Source organism: Protopterus annectens, chromosome 8.part0, assembly GCF_019279795.1.
Source record: "Protopterus annectens isolate FY-2018-M chromosome 8.part0, PAN1.0, whole genome shotgun sequence".
Classification (NCBI taxonomy): Eukaryota; Metazoa; Chordata; order Ceratodontiformes; family Protopteridae; genus Protopterus; species Protopterus annectens.
In genome coordinates, this window is record NC_056741.1 from 704,559,614 (window position 1) to 704,573,709 (window position 14,096).

Consider the following 14,096-nt stretch of genomic DNA (forward strand, 5'->3'; position numbering starts at 1 on the left):
ACACACACACACACACACACACACACACGCACACACACACACACGCACACACACACACACACACACACACACACACACACACACACACACACACACACACACACACACACACACACACACACATAAACATGTTTGGCTTTCCCAATAGATTACCATAGCTTATTTCAGGCACCCTAGTGGAATATTAAAACTTGAATTGTCAAGTCTTGAAATACCATAAAAAGAAAGACTGAAAATGCAGGAAAAGAGCAAATACCTAACAATTTTCTTGTCCTTTAAATTCAGGCCATTGGAGTGTCTTAAGGGTGAGGCAGTGATGGGATTTGTATGGAAGACTGGAGGCAAATCTGGCTATTTTGTTATATGATTGCTCTAGTTTGAAAAGAACAGATGTTTGAACATTAGTAAGGATGGGGGCAGCATAACAAGACAGGGTAGAAGGAGTGACTGAGCTAGGGAGGGTTTGGAGGAGGGTGTAAGAAATTTTTGGTTACAATGGAGAAGACCAGCATTCTGGTGGGTTGTTTTTATACATTGTTGGATATGTATATCGAATTTTAGTTCATCATCAGTGATTACTCCAAGTAGTTTAGTAGGTTTGATAGTGGTGTTGTTAAGGGAGGTGATAGAGAAGGAGGGTTTGTGCAGAGTAAGTGTTTTAGGAAGGAAGCGAAGGAGTTTAGTTTTTTTTTTGGATTTAGTATGAGTTGATTATCAGAAAGCCAGGTTTCGACAGAAGAGAAGGTGTGTTGAGTGAGAGCTAGAAGTTCAGGAATGCTCTGGGCAGAGGTGATGAGAGTGGAATGGTCGGCATATTGTAGAAGTGTTGAGAGGTTAGTAGCAGAATGAAGTTTGTTAATGAAAATATTGAACAGGAGGGGGCCAAGGATAGATCCTTGAGGGATACTAGTGTTTACTGGGAGGAAAGGGGAGAGGACAGTTTGCCAGCAAATGGACCATTGCCTGCCAGAAAGGTAGCTAGAAAACAAGTTAACAGATGAGGTAGAGAGATGGAGGTCAGAGAGTTTAGTTAGAAGTTTGGAATGGGAGACAGTATCAAAGGCCTTAGACAGATTGCGGAATAAACATGAGACAAGCACGTTATTGTCGCGGGCCTCAGCTACTGTTTGGGTGAAAGACAGTAGTGCATTGGCAGTACTATGGTGGGGTCTAAAGCCATGGTGGGTGGGAGTTAGGAGGTTGCTGTCAAGAATGTGTTTGAGTAACTGAGTATGGATGCACTTTTCCAGGAGTTTGGATAGGGGGGACAGGATAGCAATGGGTCTGAAGTTAGAAGGATCAGTAAAGTTTCCACCTTTGTGCAGAGAGAGGGATTGTATAAAAGGATTTCTATATGTCTGGGTCTGGGACATGGGCTTCAGAAATGGAATGACTGATAAGTATAGAGACAGGGTATGCAATAGACTGTGCAGCAACTTTAAGAAAGTGGGGGATAGTTGTCAGCACAGGGAGAGCAAGGTTTAAGTTTATTTAGGAGAGATTTGATAATGTAAGTGGGAACTGGATGAAAAGTGAAAGTGTTGGGGAGGATTTTGCTATGGGGTGATAGAGGGGTTGAGTTAGAAGTACTATTTTGTGTAGTTGTTAAGGAGAGTGGCAGTTTCCATAACAGTGTTGTGTGGGAAGGGGTTGGGTTAGTTTGTAATACTGCTGTCCATCCTGATGTGTTTCTATGTAATAAAGCATCTAAAAGAACTACCCCACCTGCTTATCATCTATGTTAGAGAGGGACGAGCGACAGTAATCATCTACAATTGTACATTGTAGATTCTACATGGTTTCCATGTTCTTTTTACTATTTGTCAGCATTTAGTTGTTGCCCATCAGCAGTGTATAAAGCAGGATTTGTCAAATGCCAGAAAGCTGCAATTTTTCACACTGAAGGCAAAGTGATAACTGCATCATTTGTGTGTATCATTAAGGTTATGCTGTATTTACTCAAGCCTGGAGCTCACAGACCAGAGTCTTGTAGTTTGGTACTTGAGTTTCAGGCAGCTTGCATGGACTGCTGCTCAAAGAGATATTCAAGGCTGGTTAGGTAAGTGCAACAGCCATGGGTAATGAATGGGAGTGAGTGCATGTTTAATGGTTAGCTTTAGGATACAACTGGGAGATGTATGGGTTAGCGCTAGGGTGTGAGGTATAGATTTAGGGTAATGGAGAAACTGCAAGGTTTGAGGTTAGGGAATAATGTCAATGATTAGGATTAGGGTTAGGAAGTGACTAGGAGTTTTGCTGTTAGGGTTAAGGAGTAGGGATTATGTTTAGGCTTAGGGAACAGCTGAGAGTTTTAGTATCTGGCTTAGGGTGCAGGGTTTGGCATTAGAACTGGAGTGGCTAAGAGTTTTAGGTTTAGTGAGTGAGGTTTAGGATTAGGACTTGGGAGTGACCAGGAAGATTAGGTTTAAGGAGCTGGATTTGGGATGGAGGTTAAGGACCAACTGAGGATTTTATGGTTAAGGGTTGGGAATGAGGTTTCAGATTAGGTTTAGGGAATGGGTGGGACTTTTAGGGTTAGAGATAGGGCTCTTGAGTGGTGCATGTATGTGTGCATGTATTAGGGCTGAGCTAGTGGGAGGTTAGGAACTAGTCATTATGAGCAAGTGCCAGCTTGCAGGAAAGTTGAAAGCTAATGGCACGTGTGCACCTATAGTAGATCCTTCTATTAAGTGCTATTTGAATGGAGGTGGTATCAACATCATTTTGGACAATGCTCCCAAGTTTGTGGTCATCTGTATATTTGGTGAAGCAGACACTAGTGTCAGTTTTGATATCTGAAAAAGAAATGCCAAAAAGAAGTGCCCCCAGTTCAGAGCCTTGAAAGACTCCATTAGTGATGGTAGATATTGAGGACTAGACACCTATTAACTTCAACTGTTGTGTATGACCGTATAGCCAATTGTGGTCCCAAGTTACTATGGTTTATTGAACTTCAGAGATCTGCATTTATGTATTGCGTTTTCATGAAGCATAGTGCTGAATGATTTAGCCAGAAATAAGCTGCACTGCACAGTGAAGTATATCATCATCCAAGGAAGTGGCTACTCTTGATAAAGTTAAAAACAGCTATACTGGGTCAGGTCATGGACAGGGAGGCTCCTCTGTCTGTCGGAATAAGTTCTATGATGATTCTCTTTATTACCTTACACAATATTCTTGTGAGGCTGACCAGTCTTTAATTATTAGGACCTGTAGAAGGGCTTTCCTTGTGGAATGAGACCACAGTTCCCTGATTTCATATTTCAGAGATGTAGTTAGTTTTTGCTGCTCTGTTAAGCAGGCCCATGTATGAGTATATAAGGCTATTTTTCTTTGCACTAATTAGGCTTCTTCGCATCAAATTTGGTCCCATCAAACTGGTGTTTTTGACTATACTGATGGCAGAAGTGACCATTCTGAATGTAATTTCAGATGCAGTCATGTTGCAGGGAGGAAGAATGGGTGAGATTTCCATCTGTAGGCCAAAATTTGCTCCAAATCCATTTGCTACTGTGCTAGTTGTATGTTGGCTGTCTTATGGTGATGTCATTTTTTCTATCACATTGCATTGTTTCCCTCTTCAGCCTTTATATATGGCTATAGAAGGCCTTATTACTGACATCTGTCTTGATGGCAAATTTTACTTCAAATGAAATTACTTCTTTTGATTATTTTAGTGAGTTATATTTGAATGGATTTGACCTTAGCCTTGCTGTATTCGACTGGGTAAAGATTTAAGGCTTTGCACATTTTTTCTTTTGGTTTAATAATTTGTTGATTTTGTAACACCACCATTTAGATTTATTGCAGAATTATCTACAATACATTTGCTTCACTGAGATGAATGTATCAACGTAATTATTTAAAATATTGTAGAGGACAACAACCAATTTATCAGTACGTTACTGGGGGGGGGTCTAATATACAGTTGTGGTTGACACAAGGTGATTTTTCATTGCGTGTGGTAGTCATTTGAAAAATCCTTACAGACTGTATAATTTGTTGATGTGAGATATGGTTTGATGTGTATGAGAAAGTTACAACACTGTGGTCAAAGTGAAAAGGAGCTGGAGTAAAGTTTAGCTTTGCACAGCTGGCAGAGATGTTTGTCAAGATGATATCTGCTACGTTTTTTTCCACGTGTTAGCATTTTTGCAGTTGTTTTAGGTTGTGAGGATTTATGAAGTCTAGTAATTTTAATACCCAGTTATTGTCTGAGGCATAGTTTTTCCAAACAATGGAAGGATAATTTAAGTTACTAAGTAGAAATGTATTTTTCCATTATGTGAAGGATTATAAATTTATCATAGAAGTGTTCATGATCTTCATGTAACTAGGAGGGGTATGATAACATGTTACAAAATTATACTTTCTGGGGTTTATTATAACCTTGGTGTGGAGTACTTCTTGCCCATAATTTGTTTCTTAATTATTTTTGAAGGATTGACTTCTGAAAATGAATAGACTGAAGTTACTAAACATAGTTATCTTAATTGATTGACTAACTCATTGAAACTTTTTAACTTATAAGTTTGGGACAGCACAATGGATAGTGCTGTCACCTCACAGCAAGAGGTTCATTGATTCAATTCTTAGCTAGGTTGCTCTCTGTGTAGAGTCTGCATGTCCTCCCTGTGTTCGTGTGGGTTTCCTCTGGGTGCTCCGGTTTCCTCCCACATTCCAAAGACATGCTGTAGGTGGATTGGACACTAAATTGGCCATAGGTGTGAGTGTGCATGCGAGTGTGTGGTGTGGAAGAATTGCTGTGGCAGGGCAAGTCACCCGGTGGTGTAAACCTTGGCTCTATATGATTATCACTGTTGAAGTGACACCCCGACCCCGTGTGCAAAATGGGAAAAAGGGGTTGTGAATGGCTGGATGGAAACCAACAGGTCATGTGCTAGCAGAGTTAGCAAGAAGTGAATTAAAATCAAAACTGTGCTTCTGTACTTTGAGCTTACATAGCAGTATGCTAGTAATGAGCAGCCAGATAGGATGCCTCCTTGCAAAGTTTCACTGTGCAGTTTGCTGTAAATTAACATAGCTTGAGAGATGGATGCGTGTGTGTGTGTGTGTGTGTGTGTGTGTGTGTGTGTGTGTGTGTGTGTGTGTGTGTGTGTGTGTGTGTGTGTGTGTGTCTATGTATGTTGGGTCAGATGGATTAATAAAAATTCATAAAACTTCATAAAATATTCAAGGCTATCTCACCTGTATATCTACCCCTAGAACATATGTTATGAGAACAAAATATTTTAGGATGTGTTGAGGAATAGTATGTTAAGTTAAAGAAAACAAATCTGCTATATTGGTTAAGCTTATGTTCTCTCCCACTAACGAACACATCCTAATTCAAAAGTATCCTCTTCTAGCCATATAAAACTTATACTATTTTCCTGTGCCCCCAAGGTCACAGCTTTTAAATGATACCATGTTAACTCCTCCTTACCACTGTCTGCATCCCCTGGGATACACCTAAATTATTCATAGTCTGACATACTTCTAAGTGATGCTTTTTCCTGCATTAGCTCAGCTTTTGCTATCTGCATATGGTGGATTTTGGCAGCTGCACAACGAGGGGAGTGAAAATTAGGTCACAGAACAAGCTACTGTGTACCTCGGTATTATTTTAGAAATGTTTCTTGCCTGGCTATTATTTAGGAGCATTTCTTCCCATGCATGTTTCCCTTCAGACACTGGGGCATTTAAGAGAGCAATTCATCTGTGTACAAGGTTGAATCACAGGCACCCGTAAATGCAAACCAGAACAGACCGGCCTCCTTTCTTTTTTGTATACATTTGTAAAGCAGCTTACATAATGGATATTTTTCTGCATTAGGGATCTATTTGGTCTGCTGCAGTGAAGGATGTGTTTCACTTGGGGGCACTAGACCATAAGACAGTATGAAAACCAGACACCTCGGTTCTGTAGTACTTCACTTTAATCAATCTTACCATGTTTAGAGTATTTGTACTTCCGTGGCAGACATCCAAGTCTCAATGCATTTTACAAAATGCAATTAAAAAAGGAACAATGCAAAGACCAGGACAGGATAACAAAAACACGAATAGTATAAATGTTAGAATGCAAGCAGTGACCAAACTATTGTCAGTGACTTTCATGCTCACAAGCACGCTTTTAGAAGTAAATTTATGAAAACTGATTTTAAGGTAGAGTACATCAAATAAGAAGCCTCCATATCAAGCTGTGATTTTTGGGTAGTAATAATTTAAAACAACAGGCAAAGGAAATTATAGTAATATCTGCAAAAGAACAAATGGTAGTGCTTGAGTATGTGGTACAGCAATGTACATTCTCAGCTGAAACACAGCACAATAAGTAAGAAGGCAGTGGTGTGTATTCTGTGTTGTTATGCCTCAATTTGAGACAGGTGTTAATATTTCAGTCTGAGCTAGTAACTTACTGAATGTGACTTTTTCATAGAGTATGTTTGCAAAAAATGATCACTTCAAATAATTAGAATGACTATATGGCTCCGAACTAAAGTCTGTCATCCCAGTACTTTTGCTGGGGTTTTCCTTCCTTTCCCTCCTGGCCCCTCAGTTTGCTCTACCTACTGCTGAATTATACTTGTAATATTTCTTTTTGATGTTCTAAGAGATTCATATATCCGGCTATATTTCATATTTTTTGTTGGTCATCTGTAGAGCATAACTAAACCATTCAAGACAGTGACATTTACAAGTTTCCACCCCACCTGCTGAATATCAGAATACTTAAGGTACCTGACACATTTAGAAGATCCTCATTTTGCATTAAAGTATATTAAATGGCTATCGGTCTTGAAGTACTGATACTGTGAAAAGTTGCTAGGCTGGTTGAAACTAATCTGCTTCTATGTTTCAGAGAAAGTAAAAGAATAAATCAAAGGTCTATTAGGTAGTTACTTTATACACGATTCCTGTATCATATAAGTTCATTCTTGCCCTGGCATGCAGTGCACTAATGTCTCCTGCATATTTGTATTATTTTTGTATGCAATGCGTTTTTGTAGAACCGTATGAACTCTAAATGTCCTACATCAAGAAGTTTTGGACTAGAATTTCAAGATGTTCTTCATAATTTATCCAACCTAATTCCATCTAATTCTGTGGTTCACTAGAGATGAATCCTTGCACTAAGCACCAAATCAGCTAAACCCAGTATGTCAGGGAAGACTTGATTTTTTCCTATTTAATACCTAGAAATGAAAAATAATATTTTCCACAAAAATGGGCCGACAAAACTCTGTCTCACGGTATCCATTTAACAGCACTGACGCTCAAGGGACCAGACAGGAGAAGATGGGACTAAGCAGCTGAAGCCAGTTCGGCCTCCCTGCAGGAAGGAGGCAGCTTGGTTCAATGCACTGTTGACCCCTGCAGGAGTGCAGGCATACTGTCCCAAACCAAGTAGCCTTGTATGCTCATGCTATACATTGGCATGCTGCTAAGATGACAGGTTGCATCGGTGTGGTAGTGCACATGTTCTTCATGACAGCAGCTATAGTAGAGCATGAAAACTGTTGTGGGAGTGGGGGTGGAACACTCTGCATGATCTACAGACTGGCTCACTCCTCAACATGTGACTCTCACCTCCACTGAGGAACAAATAGGCCAGAGTGCTCTTGCCCTGATGGAAGAACAAATGGGTCAGTTTGTGTTTAGGAAGGGGAACCACTGGACTGATCCTATGGATGCCTCCCAAAAATGACCCGATACAGCTGTGCACTCTGAAAATATCAGAGATCCTGACACTATACAGACAACACAGGGGAATGTTTGAAGAACAAAGTCTTCTTTGTATATCTGATGTTAAGCAATGACAATTGTGACCATCAATCATACCTGGCTACTAGTTAGTCTTTTTGTTCCCTTATTTCTGCTGACCACGCTGCACCCTGCATGACTCAGTAGGAGGGGTCTGGTTTTCATGTCAAGAGGAAGTGCCTTTTGCTACTCTATCATATGCTTATATGATAAAGAACAAAGTTTGGTGGACAGGCATCCATCGTCCTCTTGGGGGATCAAGATATTTTCTTTAATATCTTAACTCCCTTACCTATGTAGTGCAAAGACAGGTAGTGCATATAACTCAGGTTGAATATATGCTCACATGCAAACTCAGGACCTCCTTAATGCACTAAAAGCATCCTATTTCCATAAATGTACTGGTGGCACCCACAGATAGCCTCTGTCATTTGCCAAAGGGTGGTTCTGGTGGAGAGGATATTTCATCCAACCTTAAGGAAGGAAACCCAGCCATCAGCAGCTACCTTTAATCTTAACCCCGCCAGCTATCTCTCCTAAGTCTGCTAATCAATGTTGGGGAACTGGTATTACATACTTTCACTTTATCACTGTGTCAGTGGCATGTTGCGTAATATCATACCCATGTATTATTTCTCTGTGATGTAATGATATAGATTATGTCCTTGTAGAATAGCTAATACTTTACACTTTTATTTTCTTTTGCTTTACCTTTGATACCATTAGGCTTTTAGATTGGTTGTAGAGTGCATTTTATCCTACAATAATAACATCCATTTGCATCAGTATTGTCTATGGTGATATTTGACCAGTTGTTGCCTCTCACGTGTGTTTGAACTTCAGTATGAATCAGCAAATTTGTCATAAAAGTATTGCGCATGTCTAACTCAAGTAATAGACAGCTCAGCTTAAAATAAAAAGGATAAAGTCAGTCTGTTTGGTAGATACAACCCTATCATCATCTCTGTGGCTTCCTATAAATGTGCCTCTATAAGGCATATGCCAGTTTACTTGGCAGTAGGTTTCCCATCTCCTCTGGAGGTTATGAGATTTCTGCTAAAATAGGAACCAGTGTGACCTACAGAGAATGCAAACTTTTTTCCTTGAACTTTGCTCATTATGAAGAGGGTGATTTGCCAATGATGGATGAATGCTGAATCTAAATATATATTGTTTTGTTATTTTCATTAGTTACATTTTTACTGATGTGATTTTGATCTTTTGTAGAATTTTTATTCATAGGCCAGTTTTGTATACGCTTTTTAATAACATCATCATCTCATCATCATCATCATCTTTCGGCTTTTCCCGTTAGGGGTCGTCACAGCGGATCATCTCTTTCCATTTCTTCCTATCCTCTGCATCTTGCTCTGTCACACCAACCGCCTGCATGTCCTCTCTCACCACGTCCATAAACCTTATCTTAGGCCTTCCTCTTTTCCTCTTACCTGGCAGCTCCATCCTTAGCATCTTTTTCCCAATATACCCATCATCCCTCCTCAGCACATGTCCAAACCAACGCAATCTCGTCTCTCTTGCTTTGTCTCCAAACCTTCCAACATGAGCTGACCCTCTAATATACTGATTCCTAATCCTATCCATCCTAGTCACACCAAGTGCAAATCTTAACATCTTTAACTCTGCCACATCCAGCTCTGACTCCTGCCTTTTTGTCAGTGCCACTGTCTCCAGCCCATACAACATAGCTGGCCTCACTACTCTCTTGTAGACCTTCCCTTTCACTCTTACTGGTACCCGTCTGTCACAAATCACTCCTGACACTCTTCTCCACTCACTCCATCCTGCCTGTACTCTCTTCTTCTTCTCTCTTCCACACTCACCATTACTCTGAACTGTTGATCCCAAGTACTTAAACTCGTCCACCTTTACCAACTCTACTCCCTGCATCCTCACCATTCCTCTACCCTCCCTCTCATTTACACACATATATTCTGTCCCAACAGCCTGCTCCGAGAGCAATGAAGGTAGTCCTCCCACGCAAACAAATAATAATCAGCCGGAGTAAATCCAATGTACGAAAAATAGATTTATTAACAAAGAAACACGACAACAGTAACAATAGTAACAGTAACTTCTTCAGAAGAAGTCTCCGAAGGGAGACGAAAGTGCTAAGTCTATTGTTACTGTTGTCATGTTTATTTGTTAATAAATTTATTTTTAGTACATTGGATTTACTCCGGCTGATTATTATTTGTTTGCGTGGGAGGACTACCTTCATTGCTCTCGGAGCAGGCTGTTGGGACTTTGGTTCGTGAACTTTTCAGCTTTGCTGGTACACTTGCGTTACACATATATTCTGTCTTAGCCCTGCTGACCTTCATTCCTCTGCTCTCTAGAGCATATCTCCACCTCTCCAGATTCTCCTCAACCTGATTCCTACTCTCATTACAGATCACAATGTCATCTGCAAACATCATAGTCCACGGGGCCTCCTGTCTGATCTCATCTGTCAACCTGTCCATCACCACTGCAAATAAGAAAGTACTCAGAGCTGATCCTAGATGTAATCCCACCTCCACCTTAAACGGATCTGTCACTCCCACTGCAGTCCTCACCACTGTCACACTACCGTCGTACATATCCTGTACCACTCTTACATACTTCTCTGCCACTCCCGAATTCCTCATACAATACCACAACTCTTCTCTAGGCACCCTGTCATATGCTTTCTCCAAGTCTACAAAGACACAATGCAACTCCTTCTGACCTTCTCTGTATTTCTCCAATAACACTCTCAGAGCAAACATTGCATCTGTAGTGCTCTTTCCTGGCATGAAACCATACTGCTGATCACTAATCATCACCTCCCTTCTTAACCTAGCTTCTACTACTCTTTCCCATAACTTCAAGCTGTGACTGATCAATTTTATCCCTCTGTAGTTACTGCAGCTCTGCACATCTCCCTTATTCTTAAAGATAGGTACCAAAACACTTTTTCTCCACTCCTCAGGCATCTTCTGACTTTCCAAAATTTCATTAAACAATCTAGTTAAAAATTCCACTGCCATTTCTCCTAAGCACCTCCATGCTTCCACTGGTATGTCATCTGGGCCAACAGCCTTTCCATTCTTCATCCTCTTCATAGCTGTCCTTACTTCCTCCTTGCTAATCTGTTTCACTTCCTGATTCACTATCCCCACATCATCCAACCTTCTCTATCTCTCATTCTCTTCACTCATCAACCTCTCAAAATACTCTTTCCATCTACTCAACACACTCTCCTTACTTGTGAGTACCTTTCCCTCACTATCCTTAATCACCCTTACTTGCTGCACATCTTTCCCAGCTGTGTCCCTCTGTCTAGCCAATCGGTACAGGTCCTTTTCTCCCTCTTTAGTGTCCAGTCTCTTATACAACTTTCCATACGCCTTATCCTTAGCTTTCGCCATCTCTCTCTTTACCATGCGCCTCATCTCCTTATACTCATGTCTACTTTCTTCATCTCTTTGACAATCCCACTTCTTCTTTGCCAGCCTCTTCCTCTGTATACTCTCCTGTACTTCCTCATTCCACCACCAGGTCTCCTTGTCCTCCTTCCTCTGTCCAGATGTCACACCAAGCACCTTTCTAGCAGTCTCCCTTACTAGTTCTGCTGTAGTTACCCAGTGCCTGACTTAACTCTTCCCTAAACTCCACTTCACAATCACCCTTTTTTAACTTCCACCATTTAATCCTTGGCACTGCTTTCACACTCCTCCTCCTCTTCTTGATCACCAACATCATCCTACAGACCACCATTCTATGCTGATTAACTACACTTTCCCCTGTCACCACTTTACAGTCTCCAATCTCCTTCAGACTGGCCCTCCTACATAGGATATAATCCACCTGTGTGCATCTTCCTCCACTCTTGTACGTCACCCTATGCTCCTCCCTCTTCTTAAAATACGTATTCACCACAACCATGTCCATCCTTTTTGCAAAATCCACAATCATCTGACCTTCTGCATTCCTCTCCTTAACACCATACCTACCCATCACTTCCTCATCCCCTCTGTTCACGTCACCAACATGCCCATTAAAGTCCGCTCCAATCACTAGTCTCTCACCCCTGGTACACTCACCACAACTTCATTCAACTCACTCCAAAATTTCTCTTTCTCATCCATCGCACACCCAACTTGTGGAGCATATGCACTAACAACATTCATCATTACACCATCAATTTCGAACTTCATAAACATCAGTCTGTCAGACACTCTCTTCACGTCTAAAACACTCTTGGCATATTGTTCCTTTAGTATAACCCCTACCCCATTTCTCCTGCCATCCACACCATGGTAGAACAATTTGAACCCGTTTCCTAAACACCTGGCCTTACTTCTCTTCCATCTGGTCTCTTGCATGCACAATATATCAACCTTCCTTCTCTCCATCATATCAGCTAGCTCTCTTCCTATACCAGTCATACTGCCAGCATTCAAAGTTCCTACCCTCACTGCTACACTCCTAACCTTCCTCCTCTCTTCCTGCCTTTGGGCATGCCTTCACCCTCCTCTTCTCCTTCGGCTTTTTAATAACAATATTATTAATAGTAATAAGATTAACAATTTTTCATTTTACAGTTTACATGATATATAGCATTTCTTTTTAAATAATTGAATTTGTCATAAAAAGACAAATCATATGTATACAGTGAGTTCTGTCTGTTATCCCACACATCCAGTTAAAGCCTCCATTGATGGTAGGTAGACTAGCCCAAAAATGCAAAAAGTGGGATCTTTTAAAGCTATGACTTAGACGTACATAATAACTGGAGCAAATTCTCCAGACATCTCAATGTATATGGCTTAATACTTATTATGAAATGCAGGATTTCTTAATTTTACAAAAAAAAAAAAAAGTCTGTTTAGTATTTCGCTCTGGCAGCATAGTGAAAAAAAGCCCTAACTATGATCCAGACAATCCAAGACTGATTAGTGGCTCTGCTGCATGATGAAGCTGGCTTGGGAGTGTGGGATTGCCCATCCTTGAGGGTGGGGTGGGGGTATAGGTCTGGGCTGTCAAATGCCAGAAGCCCTCAGTGGATGTAGAGCAGTGTAAGATGTAGTCTCAAGGATGGTTATTTGGCCACCAAACCACTTAGCTGTTAGCTTAGCCAAATGCTTAGCAGTGTATCCTTACATTGAGAAGGACATTGCTGTCCCCGCTGTGATACAGATCATCCATCCCTACACCCTGGGGAGGAGCTAAACAAAATAAAATATGCCATCATTGCTGGGATGCAGGGATGCCAGTGAAGGCTGAAACCACTGCTGAGGCTGACTGAATGATGGCTTCCCCTACCCATCTCTCTCTCCCTTACTGGAGAATGCCCAAGACCGGGGAATGAAAAGGCATGGATGATAGGGTGAAGCTTGATAGCTACCACACACAATAGGGAAATATAATTAAGAAAAAAGTGTGCTGAGTTATATAAAAGGACAAAAATAAATTTAAACATAGAAAAATCTTTTTTTTTCTTATTTGATAAATTAAATGCTATATATATTTTGTGTCTAAATCAGCTCTGTCTCCTTCAGCATAAAAACAATGGCTATCTCTCCTCTGCTACTTTCCTAGACCTATCTAAATCATTTGACATGGTCCCACACAACTTATCTCTGTCCTCAATAACCTATCCTTCTCTCAATCAGTCACCAACTGATTTCAGAGTTACCTGTCTGACCGCCAACAATCCGTTGTATGGCAGAATGACATATCTCCCCAACTACCTGTCTCCATAGGGGTTCCCCAAGGATCCATCCTTGGACCCCTACTCTTCTCTGTTTTCACCAATAATCTAGCCTCTGCCACCAAACATGGCACACTAATACAATATGCAGATGACTCAACCATCATCTGCTCAGCCTAGTCCCTACCCAAACTGCAAAAAGTCACACAGGAAGCCTTTTCCTCTATTGAAACTTGGTTATCCGATGCCCAATTAATACTCAACCCAAACAAAACTAAACTACTCATCTTCCAACCCACCAAACATACTCAAAACAACTGTCACTTTAACATCACAGCAAAAGACAACACCACTATATATCCAACTGAACACACCAAATTGCTAGGAGTGGAAATAGACAATAAACTAAAATTTGACATTCACATATCCATGACCATAAAAAAAGTTCACAAAAAACTAGGAGCATTATACAGAAATAAGCAACTTCTCACCAAAGCAGCAAAGATTTCAATAGAAAATTCCCACCTTATCTCCACCCTACTTTATGCCTCTCCAATATATACCAACCTAAGGCAATGCGATCTAAACAAGCTAAAGACCTGCTACAACAAAAATGCCAAATTCGCCACAGGGG